Raw genomic sequence first — 25,190 nt, forward strand, 5'->3', positions numbered from 1 at the left:
GTTTTTACATGACTGTAGGGATGAACTAAGTACTGAGCTACCAGCTTTCTCTGGGATTGACAGCATAGCAGCTCCAATGAAGAAAGCTGGGTGCATCCCTTTAAATTGATTTGACCATTCAAAGGATCCTTATATCCAGAGAAAATAACCGGTATTTGTGTAAGGATCTAGCAATAAATGGGCCTTATGGATTAGTTACAAACCCCTATAAGTGCATAGTTGTATTGCCTTTCAAGAGACTGCTTAAGAAAGACAAAGTTACTGCCTCAAGATTATATTTCCTTTTTACTATTTCCATCACCATTTCCCTACTTCGTTCAGATCACTCATCAATATTGCACCTACCAGTTTTGTCCCCTTATTTTGGTGTCTTAAAAAATCTGAACTTTGATTCAATAACTATTAGTCATTTTTGATGCAATTTTCAGTTTTTTGTTGAATCATTAACAAGATGATCAATCATAAACTTGTAGGCCAGCATCATGGAAGGAGATGCAGATGTGTGTGACATTCCCAAGCAAGCATTCAAGAGCAGATATTCTCAAAATCCAGGTCAAACACTGCATATTGTCCTCTTCCAGGGAGAATGGAAAGAAAACAACTTACCAGGGGAGCAATGCTACCCTTCCCCTAGGAAAAAGACCAATTGCCCCTTGAATTCCTTGGACATTCCAACAACCTTCATTATAATGCCGTATTTATGCTTTCAACCTCTTCATGATAGTAACAAATACATCAACCCCCTCCAAAGGTAACTATTTTAAGTCAAAAAGCAGCAGGTGACACATTTGAAGTAAACTGCATTCATTGAAGAGGTAATGAAATTTATCTGGACTATAAACACTTAGGAGTTTAGTCCTCCATGCCCTATCCCATGATTCATCACTCATTAGCATCATTTCATCTTAGACCCTTGTGATGTATACAGATACATCATGGTATTTACTATAAAGGGGCTCAATAAAAGTCTTCAAATAATTGCCAGAAGTAGATGTCCGCATGATATGTCTACAGTTCCATGGATTTCCTATACATCTCTTATTTCCTGGCAGCATAAGAGAACAGGGTGAAACAGATGTTGGAATGAGTCTTCACCACCCTAATTGGTAAAACTAATTTGCAACTACAAAGTCCAAGGCCAGCATGGTGAGCCAGCTTATTATCTGTGAAAAGTAAGACTAGAGATTTTTGCAATTTTGTCCCTGCCAAGGCAGTAGATTCTATCACTGACCTCCACAGGGATGAGGACCTTGTCCATGCTATGGATTTGGTGACAAAACCCACATGATATCAATAGTACTAACTAGAATGATTTTCAGGATCTTTCACTGAATACCATGATTTCCATCAACATTGCACTGAAGATAACTCTTCATACTGTACCAAGAGTAAGAAAATATAAACAAAGAAACTGATATTTCCCCAAAATCACTAGAGTTAAAGTATTCCCATGAACTGTCTAATGAAGCTAACATACAGAATTGGGATTTTAGACAACCTACAAATTATGAGTAATTCATAATTTCCCAATAATTTCACCAAAAAGTCAAGGAAATGGAGCAAAAAACACGGCACGGTAGATAAATATGGCAGACAATTTTCAGATTAAACAACTATAGAACAACTATAAAAGTAACATCCATAAAGGATGATTTCAGGGCTCAGTACATCCAGCTCTCTTCAGAGCATTCAATACCATTTCTCTTTCTACACACATAATAGAGTAAGTATCAGTGGAAAATTATATAATGAAACAAAAATCAAAAAAGACCTTCCCATTTTGGTAGGATATAACATTTGAATTTTTTTAAAAACATTTCTTCATCAACCAAGTTCCTCCCTATGAGAATTCACAATTTCACAGCACAATGCAGCAATATGGAGTGAATAAGCTTAAGAAAATTAGCTTGTACGAGCTATGCATACGATAATTTGTGGTAAATAAAATATGGCAATACTGTTTTCAAGCATTACATTTCAATTGCAGGAGTTGCCGCAGCAGTAATTTTTAACAGAGTCATCCGCTAATATGCATTCGAATGGAAAAATTTCAGTATCAAAGCTCTCGCCCTCAGCCAATCTACAATTGCCTGTGACATTGTATGCATAGTATTTCCTCACAACATCTTGTTCTTTCAAAGCCCCTAAAATTTCAGAGTTACTCAGTAGCTTAACTAGCTAAAGCACTTGTTTGGACATCGAGGGATCCAGATTTGAATCCAGGTCAAGGCAAATGATTTTTACACACTGAAATTATTGTAATGAAAACTAAACAGTTGATATGGTGATACTACCATCGCCCATGGCTATTTTTCAATGGTATTGCAACATACACTAAAACCATAAAGGATGATTTCAGGGCTCAGTACATCCAGCTCTCTTCAGAGCATTCCAATACCATTTCTCCTTCTACACACAAATTTACAAATATATCCCGAGTCCAAAACATAACATGCAGGCTGTTGAACTTTTTGTGTACCTATTCTGAACCCATACCAGGAATATCACTTCATTGTCTGAATTAATCACCAGACCAACCATAATACAGGGGAGAGATACAGCACATTATTCCAATGGATCATGGCTCTGATAAAATGCCCAGTGCTGGATGACTGATGGTAGTGAAGTGGAATGGAATCTACATGATCTTGAGAAGAGTTACTTGTTGGGCCGTCGGGATGCAGACACATCACCTTTAGATGAGATGACAAAAGGGATGGTTTGCAAGTTATGCCTAATTAGATGCTCGGTGGCAGCCTAAAGGGTGTTTTGAGCTTCTTTCGCAGTAGGTTTGAAGACAGGAGGCAATCACCTACTGGAAATAAACCACATTGTCTTTTTGAACTTGATTTAATAATTTCTTCCTTTCCACTCTTCCAAGGCCATGTCACCATCTTCGGCAATCAGGATGACACCATGCAACTCAAACAGGTACACCTATACAAAATATTTAAGAGTTCATGTCAGATACAAAGATAAGTGGACATATTTTTCACTAAACTAAATGTAACATGGAAGTTGCAAAATAGAGGAAACATTAGTTTATTGATAAAACAAGATGTTAACACAAAAATTAAAGTTAAATGAACTCCTCTTATGGATCAACTCAACCATGCTAGGCAACATATGTCGAAAGAATATATTTGTTGCCACAGAATATTGTCAATCATATATATACTCTCAAATTGGTCTACCACAGCATTGTTACTTAACATTTCTTAATCATACACACTATGTATTTGTCAACCCTAATTTTCTTGTAATCATTAAATGCAGCTAATTTAAATCCAGTGAATTCATTAATAAACTTAAATAATTATAATAATGCATTTATTTGTCCAGAGATTTGTTGCATATTCATGTATTCATAAATATAGGAAACGTCAGGTATAAATTGCACAATTTTTGAAGAAATAAAATGTATATACAGGATGCAGCAGTTATCTCCATACAAATTTCAATTTGCATTTCCTGCCACATCATAGTTCAACTGGAGGTCGTAATAGGCGTTCTTGAAAGCTATAGGCATCCAGTAAACAGTCATAACCTCAAAATGGCCGAGATATTACATACAAGTGCGGAGTGCAATCGAAGAACTGCTATTATCGAAAGTGTTTGCCATTGGTTTTGTATTTCGAAATAGGTAGTTCGATTCTTCTTGGTAGTAGTAGTTTTAGGGGTTTGTAGGGTGCGTCGACAGCTATGGTCATTTTGCACCACTGTCATTACGTAAAACTTATGTTCCTTTTAAACTAGGAATAAGTAAACAGATAGATACGAATAAATATATAAATAAATAAAATAAACAAAAAAAAAGGAAAATGCTAAAATCAAAAGCATTAAAATTATGCGCTCCGAAGCTAAAGCTGCCCCATTAAACCGGTTGCCCTTAAAAAAGTTAAGACTCGATTTATAGACCCAGAGTCATCCCCTAAAATATTTTTTAAGTCTCCCCTTATCTTCAACATGTCTCTGGCCCTTTGGTATGTTGTACATTCCGTCAGGATATGTTTTATCGTCAGGGGTTGGAAACACTCATTGCAGCGGGGCTGTTCTTTTACCTCCGCAAAGAGGTACGAATGAGTGAGGGCAGAGTGTCCTATTCTCAGGCGCGTAATCATGACCTCTTCCCTCCGAATGTTCCGGATGGAAGAGGACCATGGTGAAACGACCGGTTTTATTGCCCTGAGTTTATTATTTTGAAGAGACTGCCAAGTCTCCTTCCACTGATGCAGGACCGAGTTCCGCAAGGCGGCCTTCACGTCCTCCATTGGAACCAAGGTGGAGTCGGTCTCGGGTTTTCGAAGGGCATCCTTCGCTGCCTGGTCAGCTTTTTCGTTGCCTCTTATGCCGACGTGACCAGGAGTCCATATAAAGGAGACCCTGTTCCCCTTTCTCTGAAGGGACAACAGGGTATAATGGATCTCCTGGACTATCGGGTGCACAGGTGCAAAGGCCGATAAAGATTTTAGGGCGCTCAACGAGTCGGTGCAGATGAGGAAAGAGCCATTGCTTTCTTTTATTTCTCCTAGGGCCGTCCTTATGGCTGACAGCTCGGCTGTGAAAATGCTGCAAGAAGTGTGCAGTTTTTTCCTCACGACTCCATGGTAGTGGGACACGACCGCATAGGCACATGCAGATTCTGACTTTGACCCGTCGGTGTAGACTGGGACAAAGTCAGAAAGTGAGCTGAGGACGGCACTGAAGAGCTGCTGGTATTCGGAATCGGTCGTTTTGGCTTTGCGGCGTGCACTGGCAATGAGTTTAATATCCGGCATTGGTGTTAACCAAGGCGGATACTTAGCATAGGAGACGGGGCATATTTGAGGAAATGTAAAATTTACCTCATTAATAAAATCATTAAAACGAACGGCAAAGGGCCTAGTTGCCCTTCTCCGCCTGTTAAATAAGTCTAAAAACCGTTGGTTAAAAACTATGTTAAAACAAGGGTGGATTGTCTCTGATAAAATTTTACAGGCATAGTTGCCCATTAAAATCATCCTGCGGGTTTCCAACGGAGGCTCCCCTGCGTCTGCAAGTAAGCTTGGGACTGGGCTTGTTCTAAATGCCCCGGTGGCCAACCGTATCCCAGCATTGTGGACACATGTGAGTGGTCTCAAGTAAGACTCTCGTCCTGAGGAATACACTATGGAACCATAGTCCAGTTTGGATCGCACCAAGCCTCTGTACAATAAAAGCATGGTGGAGCGGTCTGCTCCCCAAGTGGAGTGAGTTAAAAACTTTAAAACGTTGAGGGTTTGGCGACACCTCTCGCGTAACACGCGGATATGCTCCCGCCAGTTCAGCTTTTGGTCCAGGATCATGCCGAGAAAGCGGACGGACTCCACAAATGGAAGAATCCTACCCAACAGGGTTAGGGTCGGGGTAACGTGGTAACCGCGAAGACGGTGAAACTGCACGCATTTCGTTTTCTCCATGGAGAAACGAAATCCGTTCTTTCGCGACCACTCTCCCAGTTTGTTTAGAGTCACCTGGGCTTGCCTGGAAGCGTTTGGCAGTCGTGTCGACCGGCAAAATATGGCTAAGTCGTCCACATAGAGCGATGCCATCACCGGGGCATTGATGCATTCCACCACGTCGTTGATGGCGATGGCAAATAACGTCACGCTCAGTACTGAACCCTGGGGTACCCCGTTCTCCTGTGTAAAAGATCGGGATAAGTGCTTCCCAGTCCTTACTTTAAAAAGGCGGTTAGTTAAAAAATTTCTGATAAATAGGGCCATGTTGCCTCTAAATCCCCACTTGTGGAGCGTGTTGAGGATTCTCCATCGCCACACACTATCATAGGCCTTCTCCAGGTCGAAAAAGACTGCTATGACGTGTTGACGGTGGAGAAAGGCTTCCTGGATGAAGTTCTCAGTGCGCACCAGATGGTCTGTCGTGGACCTGCCACGCCGAAAGCCGCACTGAGCGTCGGAGAGCAGGTGTCGACTCTCCAAGCACCACATGAGACGTCGGTTACCATCCGTTCCATCACCTTGCACAGGCAGCTGGTGAGAGATATGGGACGGTAGTTGTTCGGGTCATTTTTGTCCTTGCCCTGTTTTGGGATTGGTATCACGATGGACTCTCGCCAGGCATTTGGAAAACTGCCCTCGTTCCAAAGTTGGTTGAGGGTATTTAGGACCTCCCCAATCGCAGTTTCCGGAATGTTCCGGAGAAATGCGTTGTGGATTTCGTCCGCCCCTGGCGAGGTGTAATGGGAGTCTTCGATGGCGGATTTAAGCTCCCAGGACGTGAAAGGCTCATTGTAATATTCACTTGTAGGACCTGCACCAAAATTGAGAGGGACTCTCTCGCATCGCCTCTTCAGGTTCGCAAAGTCCGCGGCATAGCCCTCGTCACTGCTATTGGCCGCGAACTGACTGGCAAATATGTTGCTTATTTCGGCAGGTGAATTAACCACCCGGCCAGCAACAAGCAATGGCGAGATGACAAATGAGCCCTTGGACCCGGAGATTTTCTTGACTTTGTCCCATACCTGACCAAGCGGCGTGCGATGGTTGATGGTAGAGACGTATTCTATCCAGGAAGCCCTCTTGGCCTCCTTCACGGCCCTTCGAGCTCGCGCTCTCAGGCGGCGGTACGATGCCAGATTAGTTGCCGTGGGATATTTTCTAAAAATATTTAATGCTTTTTTCCTCGCCCGAATCGCCCGGTCGCATTCCCCGTTCCACCAAGGGACAGGAGCTCGATTAATGTTCCCGGACGTACGAGGGATACTTTTGGTAGCTGCCGCCAACAGCGTTGAACTTAGTTTATCGACGTTGTGCAACGCGTCGAAACTTGCGTCGTGTTTATATGTAAACGTGCGCTTGAAAAGTGGCCAGTCCGCACGGTTAATACGCCACTTTTCCGGAGGTTTTGAAATGGTGGGCGAAGAGTCTTCTTTAACGAGTAGAAGAGGAAAATGGTCACTCCCACAGAGATCGTTGTGGGTGGACATTTTCAGCTTTGGGGCTAGACTTCTCGAGCATAGACAAAGATCTATTGCTGAGAATTCCCCATTGAAGCTGTTAAAGCGGGTTTTTTCGCCGCTATTTAATAAAAACAGGTTAAAATCCTCAATAAAGTTGGATAAAATTCGACCTCTCCTATTGCTTTGGGTTTCTGGCCCTCCCCAGAGAGGATCATGGGCATTAAAATCTCCCATCAAAATGAACGGCTGAGGAAGCTGGTGGACAAGGGCTTCAAGGTTCAGGCGGGTCACCGGTGCACCCTCTGGCAGATACACGTTGCATAACGTCATCCTCTCAGGGGTGTGCACCGTGACAGCGACGGCCTGGAATGGAGAGTTCAGTTGGACTCGCGAGGTGTAAAGGGCCTCACGGGCCGCAACTGCTACTCCCCCTTGGGCTCGTTGGCCACTTAGGTCATCCGTTCTAAAAACAGTGAATCCCTTCAGAATACCCTTATCTTCAGCCTTAAAATGGGTCTCTTGGAGACAAATACAAGAGGGTTTAAAATCTTGGATTAAAATGGCCAGCTCCTCCTTGTGCCGATAAAAGCCATTGCAGTTCCACTGCAGGATGGAACACATTTAAAGTGTTAAATTAAAATAAATAAATAAATATATAAATAAATAAGATGACTAAAAAGGGAGATGACCAACTCTATTGAGGTTATCGCTTGAAGCGATGTTTCCTCTTCCACTCGTTTGCGAAGACCTCAGTATCAGAGATACTCTGGTCCTCTTCAATTACCTCCGGCCTCTTTGGCTTCACTGGAGGCGGCGGGGAAGGTGTATTCTCACGCCCTTTTGGCGTGTTCCCCTTGGTGGTTTTCTGTGGGCTCTTCTTTGAAGGGCCCACAGGAGTAGGTGGCTCCTTGTCCACCTTACTCTTCCCATCCTTCACCCTTTTGGGTTTAGGCACTTGCGTGTTTTCAACTGGGGATTCTTTCGGTATCTCCGTCTGCGTGGCGATGGTACACTTTACACATTGCGTGGTTGCAACGGAAGCAAAGGACCGGGAGAAAGTTGGAGCGATTAGCGCCCTGTATTTTCTCCTCGCTTCCGCATATGGGATTTTTTCAAGGGTTTTTATCTCCATGACTTTCCTCTCTTCTTTCATCTTCGGGCAATCACGAGAGTACACTGGGTGTGTACCCTCGCAATTGACACAAAGAGGTTCCGAAGAGCACTCTTTATCCTCGTGCGCGTCTTTGCCACAGCGCGGGCAGGTGGCCTTACCCTCGCAACGCGACGCGACATGGCCGAACCGTTGGCATTTGAAACAACGCACGGGATTTGGGATGAATGGCCTCACTGGTACCGATTCATAGCCCACAAACACCTTGTCGGGTAGTCTATCACGCGCAAACGTCAAGATCACGGAGGTGCTGTTTACGTTTTCTCCGTTGCGCCTCGTGGTGAGTCGACGACAATCAGTCACTCCCTGAGAGAACATTTCTCTCTTGATTTCTTCGATGTCCACGTATAGGAGGTCGTAGTGACTGATGACTCCCCGACAGGTGTTAAGAGTGCGGTGCACCTCCACCTTAATCGGAATGTCATGGAGCATTCCCATAGCAAGCAGTTTATCGCTTTGTGTATCGTTCAGGGTCTCTATAAGAAGTGTACCATCCCGGAGCTTCTTCACGCTCTTTGGGTCCCCAGGCACAATCTGTGACAAAACTCTGCGAATTAAGAAAGGAGAAACCTTTTTCAAGGTTTCACCTTCCTTTATGCACGACATAATTAAATAGCGCTTACATGCGCCTATGCACTTTTCTCCCCCGCCGGTGTCCGGACGGGATCTTTTTAGTGGTGGAAAGGGTTTTTCCTCCATAATAATTAATTATTCGTCCCTCGGCCTCCCCACCCGCCACGGAGCCACACATTTGGGACGCCACTCCGCCAAACCGGAGCGGTCGCCAGGGCTAACTCGAGGGATATAGCGCTTCAGGAGTGGTTGTCTGTTTCGGGGTGGATCTTCGGTGCAAGGGCCCACCAAAACCCTTACATCTCCGACCTCCCTACGCAGACCCCCACAACCTTGGCACTCGCCACCGGAGCGAAAACGCGACGGAAGCCGATTGACCGGGAGTGGCTAGCTCCCGGCCTCCCGTTTACACGAAATCCGGGGCCGAAGAGGGGTATCACTCCCCGGTCCATACAGGGCATCCGACACCCTGCTGGGAACCAGAAAGCTCACCCTCCAGGATCCCCTTTTCTCCCTTACGGGTCTCCAGGCACGGCAAACACCTGGGCGGATCGCAGGCCAGATGGTATGGCCGCTCACAGACAGTGGATCCACAGCACTGTCCGGACGCATCCCTTGCTGGCTTGGGGTTTGTTTTCGGGGTTTTCTCCCCGCCCTTTTAGTCGCCTCTTACGACAAGCAGGGATACTGCGGGAGTATTCTCTATCCCCCTACCCGCGGGGGGGTCGATTCTTCTTGTACCCCGGATCAACTGTTTATGATATTGTGGCTAAGTATAATGCCTTGGAGAAGTTTGGGTAAGGTTTTGCTAACCCAACGAGAAAACCTCATTTGAGGAAACACTCAGGCGCTGATATCAGAGGAATTTTCCAAATTTTTTTGTGAATTTGCAAATTTTGAAGAATGTCGTGAAACCGTGGATGGCCTCGGGAAGACAATATGTCTTTCAACAGGACGGTGCACCAGCTTATACGAGACATTTAGTCCAAAACTGGCTCTCAGATAACATTGATATGTTCTGGTCAAAGGAGTTCTGGCCCCCATTTTGATTAATGTTAAACACAGAGTTTATACTTTTTTGTAGCAGTGGACTTTGCACCTTTCAATTACTGGACTCTTAAATGAAAAAATGTTTGATTGTGATTTCCCCTAAAAAAAAATATGGGCAGACAGGAAAAAAACAACTAGGTCCCCAGCCTAACAGAATACTGCATACCATATCATATCTAACCTATATCTTGAAATACTTCCTATTAATGATTATCCTTTTGTCTCAATGACCTAACTTCTGACCCATACAAAACTACATTGACGTGTATGCTAGTCTTTCCTTTGGGTCTTTAATCAAAGAACCAGTCATCAGCTCCCATTTTTTTATCAACCGTCCATGACAGCTTGAATGAAAAAGAATTTAAGGCAGGAAAAATGTCATTCCCAAATAATGTTGGTCACATTAGAACCTAGACACTAAATGGCAAGAAGACATCTTTTTTCCCCAATTATCAACCCCACCCATCTGGCACCCCATCAAGGACTTCGAGTCGAGGTCACTTCCATGTAGCCACTTCGGACGAAGGCCGATGGCATCTATCCACCTCCCTCTGACCACCTGCAGCCTTTGGGTACACGTGCATTTCATGTAAATATCAACAATAGCAATTATCTCAAAAATGAACATTGCTAGGGAAAACCAACAGCACTCTTCGAAAGATAAGTAAATTTTAGTTGAAAAGTGTCCTCTCAAAATATTGCGTACATCTTATATTGTGTACTGGTTTGGAGATAAAAAAAACATCCAATTAGACAATAAACAAACACGATTATCTCAATAATGAGAAGTGCTAGAGAAAAACAAATATCGCCATTCGAAAGATAAGTAAATTTTAGTTTAAAACTGTACTCTTAATTTTTTTCGTTCAAATGATAGTACCGGAGATAGAGAACTTCTTAATATTCTTATTCCAAAAATTAATCGTTGGTTAATATTCAACTTACGATTACCATTCAAATTCCTACAGTCATCACATTAAAGCTAAAATGATTTGACCAGATCAGACTAACATTTAACTAGCAGCATATGTCTCGAATATGGCTTGAATGTAAAAATCATACGCTTGAGTGAGGGGTGAGTGAAAATGAAAGTCTACATCAGTGATGAGTGAGGACATTGTGGGGTGAGTTTCTAAGGGCTTATTTACTAAGAAACTGGAAATTATTTCCCCCACCAAGATACCTCTACAGAGCTATAAAAGAAGGAATTTTCAGGTAGTCGTTACCACAGTACTAGACCTCGATCCAGACCTGGACCCAGTTACAAGTTGCAGGATATGAACGGGAAGAATATAAAGGGTAGTTTTATGCAAGGATTAGTCAAGGTGAGTGTTTCTCACAACACAGAATACAAGATTGAGAAGATTTTGATGCGTATAGGGAGTGGTCACGAATACTTTGTCAAGTGGCCACGATACCCACAGTCCTTTAACTCTTGGATTTCGGCTTCATCCGCGCCTAAAATATGAACAAATTTTATGTAACGCTACCCAGCGCTAGCTCAAAGGCATTTTTCCCAAAAAAATACAATATTTCATTATCGAACAAAATTGAGTCATCATATCGATTTAAAAAATAATGAACAGTATGTTGGTCTGGCAGAAATTTCCATTCCAATGATTAATAACCATGAACTTAGAGAATTAATTGAAGGAACTAAAGAGGGGGAAGGAGACATCTTCTGTCTCTCACAGAAAGGACAATAGAATGCAAAATGAAGATGGATTGGTTCTTGGGGAGATAGGTGGACCTCGGGATGAACCTAGTATTACTGAAGTTAAAATTAAATTGAATGATGGGTCATAATTCGTGGTACCAACGGGGACGTATGAGAGCATAGGAAAGTTGTTCTTGAAGCCATACCATGAACTGAATGATGATATAAAAAAAGCAGTGGAAAGGGAAATTTTGAACAATTCTAAAAATCTTCCCTTGACGGAAAACTCATAGGGATTGAGCAAGCGGGGTTTTCCAGGTGTGCAAATTGCTGCTGACAATGTGACTTATACTTTGCTACTGGGTGTATATAACTCGTTCCACAATTTATTTATCAAACCTCTTTCAGGTTTCAAGACGGCAAGTAAAAATCACATTAACTAGGATACATTTAAAATAACAGTTTTACTTGCATAAGGGGATATTAAGAGTAAAAGTGGTGAAAATGCTGATTTTTCACTCCCCAAGAATATAAATGATTATATGAGAGAGGCACATGCTATAAATAAAAGCGGTTTGGTGAAAAGAAGCGTGCCTCCCTCCCTCGCAAAAATTTACCTCTATGTGGACATAATTAATCCTTAGCTTGTGGGCGATTCTCTTGAGTAGATGCTTACGCAATGTAAACACGGAGGTTGGTTGATACCACACATTCACTCCCATATATTACCATACAGTCAAAAAGAATAATATTGAGATTATTGAAATTCCATTGAGGGATAAACTCAGCAAGTCCATTGCCTTTCATAGTGGTGAACTGAGTAGTGTTACATTTTATAAAATGAAGTAATTCTGGTTTATGGTTCATTGAGTTACAAGATGGCTCCGATAACAGATCGTTACCATGCTTATTGTGCAAAACAGGTTGGAAGGGAAATAGGACCCATTTACAGAGCTTCATATCGGATACAAAAGGTCGTGGAATCGGAAGCTTTCTCGCAGGACTGTGGGGGCTGGCAGATCATTCTCATTTGAAAGAAAAATTCAAAATTTACATAGAGACAGCAAATGGGAGATTGACCTCATTTGGCAAACCTTCTAAAAATAGTTTACTCTCAAATAATAAATTTTTTCAGCAAATCTTCAACCCTTGTGAAGCAAACAGTAAATATTTGTGACCACTTGTCGCGTAAACTGGAAGGGTGACATTTCTTAGAAACTTATGAGGCTTCATATGAACAAAATATCACAACCATATCAACGAAGGACATTCTGTGATACACAGGATACAGATAATGCTTAGCAAAAAATAAGTCATTGTTTCTTATTTAGATTCCGTGACTGCAATGAAATTGAAGGATAAAAATGCAACAAAGGTTTCATGAAAATGAGCTAGTGCATATTTTATCTCCCTACAACCATATTTGGGCAATATGGTCATAGGGAGATAAAAGGACTTCACCTTGTATACTGCGTCATATTTGGCAAGGAAAAATTAAATTAGAAGATCAAGGCTAGATTAACAACCAAAGATCTACTTAAATAATACATGAAATTGTTGGGCAATTAGTGAGACTACTTTAATTTAAACATCATTTACACAGACATACTTTGGGAAAAAATGTCCATTAATTTATGGTGCAATTATTGTAAGGTGCATTAAAAAAGTGGATAAGTAGGCCTGCATAACTACTCGTCATCCAGCTTGTAATGCATTAAGTCTAAACTATCACCAAGCTTCTATTGTGGTCAGCCAATTTCATGCTTTAAAAATACAGCGTATGGCTCACTCTACCCACTAGACCATGACGTCAACAGATAGGATGCATTCAGCAAATAAAGACAGGTGCTTAGGTGAAGAAGCATGTGACCATGAATAGGTCTGCCAATCAAACAAGTGAGCAGAGAACTACATCAACCCAATCTTGGGATTGATGACTGGTCATCATAAAAGAAAATCAGTTTGAAACATAACGACTCATTTCAGCTGTTCCAATTCAAAGGCAAAGCTGGGCAAAAATAAGTGTAATAGGGCTCAATGTGTTACCTCTGGAAGATCATTAGTCAAGTGGGTCTTGCAGTTCTGATGCTAAAAATTCCTCATTGATCTCGGACCACTGCCAGGTTGAATCCTTAGATACGCCAACCGTTTTGCTGCATTTCTGGTGAATATCTCCCAAAGGCCATCAGGTCCAAGAACTCTGAAGTGACAGAAAGAAAGAAAGTGCAGGCTTAAGTATTCCTTCTACATACAAGTGCTGGATGCAGATATCCATTGAGAGAAATAATATTTTAATGCCCACTGATCACACATACCATGTAGGTATAGTAGTCAGCAAAAAAAAGAATAGTACAAAATACAGGTACATTTTGACACTATGAACATGCTTAAAAAAAGAGTATATACATTAAAGTGTGTAATGAAAACACAATGAATTTTAACTGCTGGTCATTTGAAACTTCATCCGATGAATTATAACACTTGATCAGGAGTCTCCCGCATTCCAATTTGAAATTGCATACCTTATCACTCATTTTCAATGAGAGTGGTAATTTGTTACAAATTCTTACACCCAATGCCATTGGGCTTTTAAATGAAATTGCTGATTAATGGTAATTTGTGTGGATGCTGCAATGATTTCTAGTTGAATAAGAGCAATTGATCACTATTTGCATGAAAGATAGATGGATATTATATTTGATGAAGACAGACATGGCAAATGTACACAAAAATGGAATGGTAAGAACATTAAATTTTTTTAATGAGGGCCTACATGGTGTCCTATAAGCAGCACCAAGAACACAAGTAACAACTTTTTTATAATTGAGAAAACTTTGTGCAACATGCACACAGATGATCCCCACAACTTTATTCCATAGGATGCCTTGGAGGAAAAATAAGAATAACACAAGAGTTTTAACACCTCTAGGGAACTTGTGTCATGCAGGAAGCAAATAGTGCACATCACAGTATGCAGCTGAGAGCATAGATTATTAACGCGAATATTCCACACACCATTTTGTTGACCATGTACACCTAAGAACTTAGTGTTGGATGCACAAGTAATTCTTTGATTGTTAAGATTCATTAATATCCTCTTGAAATATTGCATGACTAAAAACAAGGACCTTATTTGGACTACTTGAGATCTTTCAAAGAAATAAGATTTTAGCCATTGCAAGGCTGTATCTCTGACACCCACTCTATTAGCTTTACTCAGAAGGAGAGGTAGGAAGGAGAAAAAACTAAAAATTGAATAATATATGGAGTCAGGAAACTATTAGGGAAAGAAGTGTAGTCTATGATGCACCGGGAGGATATGGAAAGTTTAGAAAGAAGTGAAATTGGGGTGACACACAGGAACATGAAAGCACTGTCAGGAAGTATGAAGGGGAAATCCATGCAAAAAATCAAAGAGGTCAGGAAAGTGAAACGGGGGTAGAGTGTTTGACTACTGACCAGAGGGCCAGGCAAGCCTCTCTGGGCACCTGCAGCTGGATCCAAGCTGTGTGATTTTTCGGGTACCAGGTCTTCCTAGGAAACCATAACTGGCACAGTGAAAGGAACTGGCCCCCCTACCCTGATGTCTGAATTTCACACATGCTGTATGCCGTAAAGAGCTTAGTACTGGATGAACTCTACCATCACCTACCAAACCGACCTTCAGGTTGATTACTGTGTTTATGGTTTTATGTCAGGAAAATTATTAATTCAACCACCGAAGATTCAAGAGAAATGGCAGGAATATGTATATGAGTATAACCAGAATATACTGTAAAAGAACTATGGAGTAAAGGCATAAAAACCAGCAAGCTTCGACATAGGAGAAGTTATAACATAGTTGACAATAGCTTAAGCCCAGGCATACTTGATGGCGAGATAGAAAGAACATTAAAATAAAAAGTTGTTAGATTAGATAACATTCCCGCAGAACTACTGAAAGATTTAAGAAAACTTGGGAGAAAGAGTTTTTATGGAATAATTCATAGCATTTATGAGAGAGGAATTAGGCCAAGAGATTTCATCAAATCAGTGCAAGTTCTCACTTCAACAAATGGAAAGGCAGCCATATGTGAGCACAATAAAAAAATGCGTAGTTAGATTTCACACACCCCTCAAGAGGTGCTCAGGATAATCAATAAGAGGATGAAGAGAATGGAAAATGATTACTAAGGGGATGATCAGTTTTGGTTTAGGAAGGGGAGAGGCACACGTGATGCCACTGCAGTAATGAGATCACTAATTGAGAAGAAAATGGAGTATAACCTGGTTTATAGCATGTTTAACCTCTTTGAGTCTGTCACTGAATGAGAGTCTCCATTCGTGTTGACTTTTCAATGTAGCAACTCTGGCATCGTCTTCCATGCAAGAGATTATCCACTCTTGCCCAGAAGACAATGACTGATTCAAGCATCAAAGCATCAGCTGCAATGGCTATTCTCACCCACTGAAAGACCGGAGAGGAATTTCGACGAGCAATATACCGGGAAAGCACTAGATCATCAATGATGTATTTTTTCTTTCATAAATTTCCAGAATATTAATATGTTCACTAGAGTGAATAGGTACAATTAATAAATGCGTCACAGAAAATAGGATTAGCTAATGGACTTACCCATAACCTTCACACATCCATGATGCTCAAGTGAAAGTCAGGATGGGCAGTGTTAGGAAGAGGGATGAGACAGGGGTATCAATTGTCACCCACGCTTTTCTATGTATATGTGGAGGAAACGGTCGAAGAGAAATGGCGAGAACTGGAGATAGGAATGAAAGTTGGTGGGGAATTCATACAATCAGGATTCTAGATGATGATGCTCCAATAAGCCAGTCAGCCAGGAGATTGGAAGCCCTGCTGAGCGCATTGGAAAGTTAGTGCGATGGGTATGGAATGAGAATCAATGTAAACAAAACAAGATATTATGCTGTTTATGGCAAAGAGGAAAGCTAATTTTTCCTAAATATGTAAACTGGAGAAGGTTACCTAACTATAAAGTGTTTTGGGACTAAATGGTCAAAGTAGTATGGACATTAGAAGAGGAATTACATTAGGCAAAGAAGCTTTAACAAGGAGGAGGAAATTGATAACAGGGTTGTTGGGTAATGATGTCAAGAAAAGGTTCATTGAAACTTTTATATGCAGTGGAGACATGGCCAGCGAATCAGGAGGATAGACATAGGTTGGAGGCTTTCGAAATGTGGGAATAGAGAAGGATGGAAAAGGTGAAAAGGAAAGCCAATGGGAAAGAGGTAGACAGGGGTGGGGGAGTAGAGGAGGCAGCTGGGAGAAATCCAATGGAAGCAGGAAAGGTGGGATGCGGAGCCTTTTGATTAGCAATGGTATGTTGATGACTATGATAGAGGGGAGAAGAGTAGGTAAGACAGAAATGGGTAGGCAAAAAAATGGCATGATCGATGTTACAAAAGGAGGAAGAAAGTATTCTGAATTGAAGAGGGTTATTATAGTTTGCGGTGCTGGGTTCCGTCTTGTTAGACAAGGCTATGAAATGTATCGTTGTGCTTACAACTATAGGCAGTTTCTAATCAAAAGCAATAATAATTATTATTCAAACCACATGACCAAGACAAAAGCAGATTATGTCACAATGTAAAACATATATAAATTTCACATAGGAATGTCAAAAAGAAAAGAATCTTGGCAGAAGTTATCATAGCAGGGGTTCAGCTTTCCTGTCAGCTGCCTAACAAGCACAAAACCAAAACTGGCTGGGCTCTGTGTGTGACCATAAAACAAACCTTTCATTTGGCTGCGCCGCCTACAGAAGACCAGAACAAAACTGAATTTTACAATTTCAATAGGTTATCCAAAATTGATAATGACATCTCTGAATATTTGAGACTGATACTTGCTAAAATTTTAATCTAATGAGCATAATTACTTTTCACAATTTTACAGAACAAAATTGGCAATCAATAGGCGATGCATTAAGACACACACTTCATTAAATCTATTCGTACTTGATGGAAGAGCCATACTGATAATATATGATATGCACTGCATGAAAATATAATTCTTGTATCGCACTTCACTTCTGATCTGCATCTTCTCTCCCAATGAATTATGCCTAGACTTGGAAGAGATATAAATAATTGATCTAAATGTTTTCTGTAAGAACTTAATAGAAATGATATAATTGGTAAATTTTTACATTTCATCTCATGTTCTCATTTCATTAAATGACTTTCATTCACCAAATATGGCTCATGTATATCATCACTGATCCAATTATGCCCACGCCTATTTAAGGGCCAACTCAACAGAAAAGTTATAAATAACCCAAGTTTAGAATTCAAAAGTTGACCCCCATAAAATTTATACCTAATATTGACTCCAGTGAGCCATTGTTTTAACATAAAACTGTTACACGTAGCCAAAAAATACAACCATTATACTGTACTGTACAATTGTGTAAATAATTTATTGTACAAGCAGTCTGGTAAACCTTTGTCATATTTCTCATTTACTCACTGCTAAAACAATGGATCATTGTTTGAATGTAAAAATACTAAATGTGTCCAGATAACAAAAAAATTGATTTGTTTAACAAATCGAATATTTCACCACTAAAAAGTCTTTCAAAATTGCAAGTTCTTTAAATGCCCATATTTTTTTTGCGCATATTCATCAAATTATATGCTTAGCCCACCCATTAGTTTCTTCAATCTGGAAAAAGATTGAAGAAACTGTTAATTCAGTCGCATTAAATAATACCGCTTTGGAACCATTGCAAGAATATTTTTCCACCAGATATTTGTGAGTTTACATTTTTCTATTACAAGATTACCACCAGATATTTGTGAGTTTACATTTTCCTATTACAAGATAAAAAGGCATTTTAATTGTATTTGATTTCTTTTAAAATAAATTCTTTACAAAACTTTTTAAATTGCCTTTGTTCTTCTCTACTGTCTTAGACAAATGAATACATTTTATATTAATTCCCAAAAGGCATTTAATGTATTAGAGTATAACATATAAAAAAACCGAGGGCCTGGGTTCGATTCCCAGGCAAGCCTCTCTGGGCACCTGCAGCTCCGCCCCAGGTGTGTTATTTTCCATGTACCATATCTTCCTGGCAAACCGGCACAGGGAAAGGAACTGGCCCCACTACCCTGATATGTGTATGTCACACGCCGTTGGGCTTAGTACTGGGTGAACTCTACCGTCACCTACCAAACCGACCTTCGGGTTGATTACTCTGTAACCAACCAGAAGGTTGGTGAGATATGTAGCCATAAAATTCATTACCCACAAAACTTCGTATTTTATAATTAATGCCTTTTTTATTCTAATAAAATTGAATGCAACTATTTAAATATTGGTTTCTATTCATAAATAGGTACTTCATGTTTACTGTTATCAATTATTGGTAGTTATAACCTTGACAGTACCCAAGCAGACAACTCCAGATTAAGGCATACAGTATTAAGTTAAATTAAATTACGCTCTTCAATTCAGTTTACTATAGTTAGTATCATTGAGCCAATTTAGCGTTCATCATTGTTTTGAAGCCATAAAAGCACCCCTTTTATTTTAATGAATCTTTGATACAAGGGATTTTCTCATCCCAATAAAAAGAATCAAAAGTAGTGCCCATTTATAAAAACCAGAGCTGTGTCAAAGATTTGAACAACTACAGACCAATAGCCGTCCAAAAATACATTTGCTAAAACATTCGAAAATGCCATGTATATCCAAATAGCACCTTATCTCAAAAAAAACTTCCTACTTTCAAATTCTCAGCATGGATTTAGACCTGAAAGGTCTACCACAACTGCCATATGTCAGGCAATCGACAGCATACTTAATTCATTAGATGCTAAACGCAAAACTCTTGGAATGTTTTTTGACTTGTCAAAGGCTTTTGATAATGTAAACCACAATAGACTACCAATTAAACTTAATAGAATAGGAATTAGAGGAATTCCTTTAAACTGGATGAAGTCCTATATTCATAATCGCACTCAGAAAGTAGTGTTATCAGTTGATGGGTCAAAATATTCATCCGAAGCATACCAAGTTAACAAAGGTGTTCCACAAGGCTCAACCCTTGGGCCACTCCTCTTTGTGATATACATCAATGGCCTACCTAACTGCTTACCAAATAATGATGGAATAATACCAGTGTTGTACGCTGACGACACTAATGTAATAATATCAACACAAACATATCCCAGCCTTGTGGAAAAATCTAAGTCTGTCACACTTGCAATAAACAAGTGGTGTACAGACAACCTTCTAGACTTAAATGTAAATTAAAGTAAAATAGTATACTTTACACGCAATAAGAATGTGTCAGATGATCTGCTGGTAAAAATCGATGACCAATCAATTGAGCATGTGACGGAATGCAAATTTCTAGGTATTTCTCTATGCGCAAATATTTCTTGGGATACTCACGTAAAAGCCCTTCAACACAAGCTCAGTTCAACTTGCTACTTATTAAGACGCCTGTATGAAACTACAAGTAAAACTATACTACTCAGTTTATACTATGGGTAAATTTATTCAAATATAACCTACAGTATAATATTATGGGGATCAGCAGCTATTTCTCAAACCATCTTTAAAATGCAAAAGAAAGCTATTAGAATCATCACCAGGAAACCTCACAATGCTCCATCAAGGCCTATTTTCCGTGAATTAAATTTGCTACCACTCCTGTGCATCTACATTGTTTTTAATTCTGAATATAAAAAATAACATTGGCCACTATTCTCTTAAGTATCATCATCATTACACCAGAGGCAGGAATGACTTCCATCATGGGAATATAAGAACTAAAGCATTGAAATCAGGACCCAATGAAATGGGCATCAGAGTATATAACAAACTACCCAAAAGTATCAAGGATACAAAGGGAACTGCTGCATTCAAGCATAAATTAAAAAGATATATACAGCGCAATAAGTTCTACTCGGTTGACGAATATCTCAACAATATTCCCAACCAGTAAGTTCATACTTTTAGTTTCTAGCAATGGTGATGGTCTGATTCATGTTAATGATCAATGATTTTTCTGAATTTGCTATTGCATGTGCATGTTACAGCCAATGTTCATTGGTTTGTACCAAACATTTATGTAACTACGAACATCATTTCTTTTATGTATTTTAATTGAGCCTGTGTCGTTGCTCCTTTTTGACGTGCCTTATATCATGTACATACACCACACACCTGGTATTTTTGTATTGTGATCTCTGGACAAATAAAAAGTAATAATAATAATTTAGATCATCAGGACATATAAATGTACACCAATTCATAAATTAAATGCCCGTAAAATGTTCTCAACATCAAGTAACAAATTTTTAAGCTAGTAGGCACCTACCTCAAAGCAAAGGTACGCCATGGCTATATATTTTTACCACAGCTGAGGTCAAAATATATAGCAATATGGTGCAGTCATCTAGGAGTGATTACTTCGAAGAAGTCGCCAGGCGAATGGCCACGTAGAGCTCCAACATATTTATCTGAAAAATAAACAATTAAAACCAACATTATACTCCATATCATATTGTGATCGTATCCAAGCCCTTGGATAAAATCTATTAGGAAAGCTAAGTATATTATGCTACTATCATCTGAAACTATAACTTACGACACAAAATAGTATTAATTCTACAAGGGTAAAGCATGAACTACCACGGCCAAGCTGTTAGACTGTCAGCTGGTATAACAGAATGCACAATTATTCTTAATCAGCGAGAATTATGTTTCACCATATACATTCTCTACGCTTATTGCACAGCCTTAAATACAAAGGTTAGCAACAAAAAGTATACATTATGAATTATCGATTTTCTAAAAACCAAAGTGTTTGAAATTTTGTTCGAGGTCAAAGAATTATGTTTGGCCACGTCATCGAATCTGATTGCTACATTCGCAGACACTACTCAATGCAAATTTTCAGTGGTAACTTTACGATATTATTTCCTTCGACGCACAATTGCAATAAAAGTATCCTACTTACATGCCACCGCATGCATTTTCAATTCAGGCCTTCGACCTCTTTTTACGCCTTCCAAGAGGAAGATTCTTCAATGGCAGTACAGTACGTGATGTACCTCAACGCTTTAATTGCCACGTACAGATGCTAGGAAGTGGCTGTTCGCAACGATTTCAACATTCCAGCATTCCACTAAACGGCCCCGACCTCAATAAATATCAGTCACCAGTATCCGCAAGTATTAGTAGAGTATAAATATAATGAACCTTATTATAATACTTAGCATAAATTATTAATTTATCGAAAACAGATATTTAATAAACACATACAAAAGCCAAGGCGGCTGTTACAAGTGCCGTTATTTTCACCGCCAAATTTAAACTTGGTTATCTTAAGCCGTGTTTGATTCACTAGCCGCAGTAATTATACTAATAAGTTCATCCAGGACCAATATACAAGGAAGCTTATGCAAACTCAAGATAAATTGGGACATTAATGTCAAATTTGCTTATGAAATATTGGAATGACTCTTTTTCCCCACTTTCGCATAACATTTAAAGATTATTTCTATTTTCAACAACTCCCCACATCACAATTGAGCCCGACATTCGCCGAGCATTCCCGATTATTTTTTACACCACCATATAATTACATTTTCAACAGCCTAAGTGAGGAACGGTCATTGCAAAATACCTCATAGACTGCGCCGAGGTCCGAGTGAAAGGGACGGCGCACAAGTGGCGCAAGCACCACCGAGAAATACCGATGTGAAGTGAACTTTAATCGCAAAACCTTAGAGAATACTGAAAAAGATACCATGTTATGAAAATATCAAAATAATATTCTCCATCACCTTAGATTGCAAATAATAATACTCTATTTTTTTAATCTGTGCATACAGCTTAATTTATTTGCCAGAAAAATTTCTGGCCTTTTGAATGCATGCGCTATTGCCTATGTTAGACTAAAAAACTTTTCTGTTGAAAGAATATTGCTACGTCTTCTCCTATTTAACTCATCACTTCTGCCTGCTTTTATAATTGTATCAAAAGTAACTGTTACTCATGGCTTCACAAATAGGGAAATAAATAAATATACGGAGTACAATTTCACAGTATAGTGTTAAACAATCATTTGATGATGTCATTTATACGTAAAAGCACGTATCATGTTAATAAATTATTAGTGAAATTTTTAATCTTTAATTTCATTCCTTTCCACTCAAAATGGGATTTTCAAAAGGTTTAGAAGTTTACTGGCAAAATATTTTACCAAATATGTTTGTTTGTTTTCAGTACCCAGCAAACCGCCGGTAGGGTGTGTGGCAGGGAGTGATTACTCATCAGACTAATTTACACACCAAACTAATTTGTAATTGATTCTGGTAAACTATTGAAATTTTAAAGTGGTCCCTGAAGCTGAGTCCAGTTACCTTTTTTCATTACTCTTTCCAGCTTTGGACTTGGCTAAGTAATCTGTCAAATGTCTTCCATCAAAATTTAAGTGTGTGATAGCCTTGGAGATGGAATAACCTTGAATTATAAACAAAGCATCTCTTAGAAGATTGCTCAAATCAATTTAAATGAGGAACTTTATAATGATAATTACAACATTTCCATATGCTTACATCTGAAATTATTCAAGCCTTGTGATTCCAATAATCCAATCAGATAGTTTTCAATAGTCTACCAGCTTGAGGCAGGTTTTTCATAGGCCCTGGCACTACATGTTACTGTTCTCACAAGCTCTAACTTACTAACACAAACTATTCTCAAACCTCCTACTTAATATTTTAATGACTCATTCTTTAGCTCATTATGCTTCCTACTTCCCTTAATTCCATCCAAAATGCATTTTCTCACTTCTGTTCTCTACCTCATTTCCCAGGATTCTCCCTTCGATTACCACTTTCAGCATTCCATTGCCTCTCGATATTCTGAGCATCCCCTTGTCCTGCCTTCTTTGAATTCTTTCCAACAGCCGCCTTTCTTCCCCGGTCAAACCTAGGATAAAAAAGTTGGTTTTCCTTTCAATCCATTGAATAATTCTTCATTCCCACATCTAATAAACCTCTTATCTACACCTAGCCCTGTAGCCTTTATGACCAAGTTTCCGAACCATATAAAACTATGCCTCACATTTAAGTTTTCTTTAGTCTTATCTTTTCATCTGTACTGAAAGGTGCCTCTCATACCTCTTTGTAAATGCTTAGTTACCTAAAACAGTTCTTCTTTTGAAGTCACCACCATTTGGCCCACCCTCATTCAAAACAATTATCAAATAGGGGGACTGTTTTTTATGGGCACAAGTACTTTGCGCTACCATATTTGAAGGTCTTTGCAGACATGACCGGAATGCCTTAAATCCCATGTTGCAGTAAACCATTTATTAATACCCCTTATTTTCTGCTATACGTCATTACATCCAACACACCTATTCTCCCCCTTCCCCACCTTTCTTACTCACCAGTGTCCCATCAATATCTATGACTTCTACATTCCTTTCCCCACCACTCTGTCAATGAAGGAGAGACTCATTACTATCATTTTCTTATGATTCTCACCTCATACCATCACACTCATCTGGCGTGCACTCAGTAATGATTGCAACCATATTATAATTACTTAATTTACTATGGTGTAATCCCATAATATACAATTCTATGTGGCTAGAAAAAGTTTTCGCAGATAAAACCATGCAACCAGCCTTTATGCTGCTGAGGTAAGCCTGAGGTAAGTTGGTGTTAAAAGAATGGCTGCTAAGGATTAACACTCGATATTGTTTTAGCAACCTTTGCATCTGCATGGTGACTAGAGATGTCATTTCATATGGATCACGGGGTTGCTTCTTTCTAAGAGGTTCAAGTACTATTTTTAAGTAAGTAATCATTAACTTATTAGTCCCTGCTACGACATACATTTGAAAGCTAAGCTTGCGTTTTGGACTTTAATAAACTAAGTGATATTGTTAGCCATTAGCATGTAATGCTAATGAAAAGATATCTATGGTTTCATTAAAATTAATATCTAATAGCCCTCACCTCCACAATAACAAATATTTCAATCGCCATGGGAATCATAGCATAATTCAAATAACATATAGGTGTTTCAAAACGTGAGAACAAAGAAATATTTAGTGAACATATTCCAGTTTCTACAAAAAATCCATTTTGCTTTGCTTCCTGATTGATGAACTATTTCTCCATTAATAACACTCGTCTTGGTTTGGCTACAGTTTCTCCCAGTTGTGTCCGTGGTAGCAAGGCTAACTTGATAGCACTCCAGATATACACAAAATCCAAGATGGCACTTTTTCATCCGTGGCTTTTACTGTTTGTAATAAACTCTCCAAGCAGCAGAGCAAAGCATGCTCAGAGATATTTGAAAATGATAACAGGATAACAAGCTTCTATGGCAGTCTTCATTCGAGGCAATGGCTTAGTAATATTTAATTCTGAAAGGTCTTACAGTAAGCAGTTTATTGTTGATTTCATGAGCAAATATTCACTTGGGTCCTTTTCTTCTTTTAGGGGTTATCTATGTATGTGAATGTAAAAAACATTCCAGAGAATAAAGGATATTCCTCTAGTGCTGTTCCATCTGCTTGGGTTGGAGGCTCAATCCTGTCATCATTGTCTTCCTTCCAAGATATGTGGATATCACGCCAAGAGTATGAGGAGATTGGACCGTCAATTGTCCACCAGAAATGTGTTCAGGCGACTCCTGATGGGGAATATGGTAGTTAGAGATTAGTAGTCCTGCATAATGTTCAGTTGTACTCTTTTGCTCAATTCAGCATAAAGACCTTTGCAATGATGAAAGGCAAATT

The 25,190-nt window shown here is 39.6% G+C and overlaps 1 long non-coding RNA gene across 1 annotated transcript; it reads right to left on the reverse strand.

The window, feature by feature from the left end:
• Positions 1 to 1,576: 1,576 nt before the first annotated feature.
• Positions 1,577 to 21,493, reverse strand: LOC139693299 (uncharacterized). Its single transcript, XR_011702034.1, has 4 exons — positions 21,387 to 21,493; positions 20,745 to 20,886; positions 13,438 to 13,591; positions 1,577 to 2,937 (listed from the first exon to the last, which is right to left on the reverse strand). It is a non-coding gene; the product is annotated as an uncharacterized lncRNA (long non-coding RNA).
• Positions 21,494 to 25,190: the final 3,697 nt, after the last annotated feature.

Source organism: Hetaerina americana, unplaced genomic scaffold (genome assembly GCF_022747635.1).
Source record: "Hetaerina americana unplaced genomic scaffold, ioHetAmer1.1.p SCAF_46, whole genome shotgun sequence".
Taxonomy (NCBI): domain Eukaryota; kingdom Metazoa; phylum Arthropoda; class Insecta; order Odonata; family Calopterygidae; genus Hetaerina; species Hetaerina americana.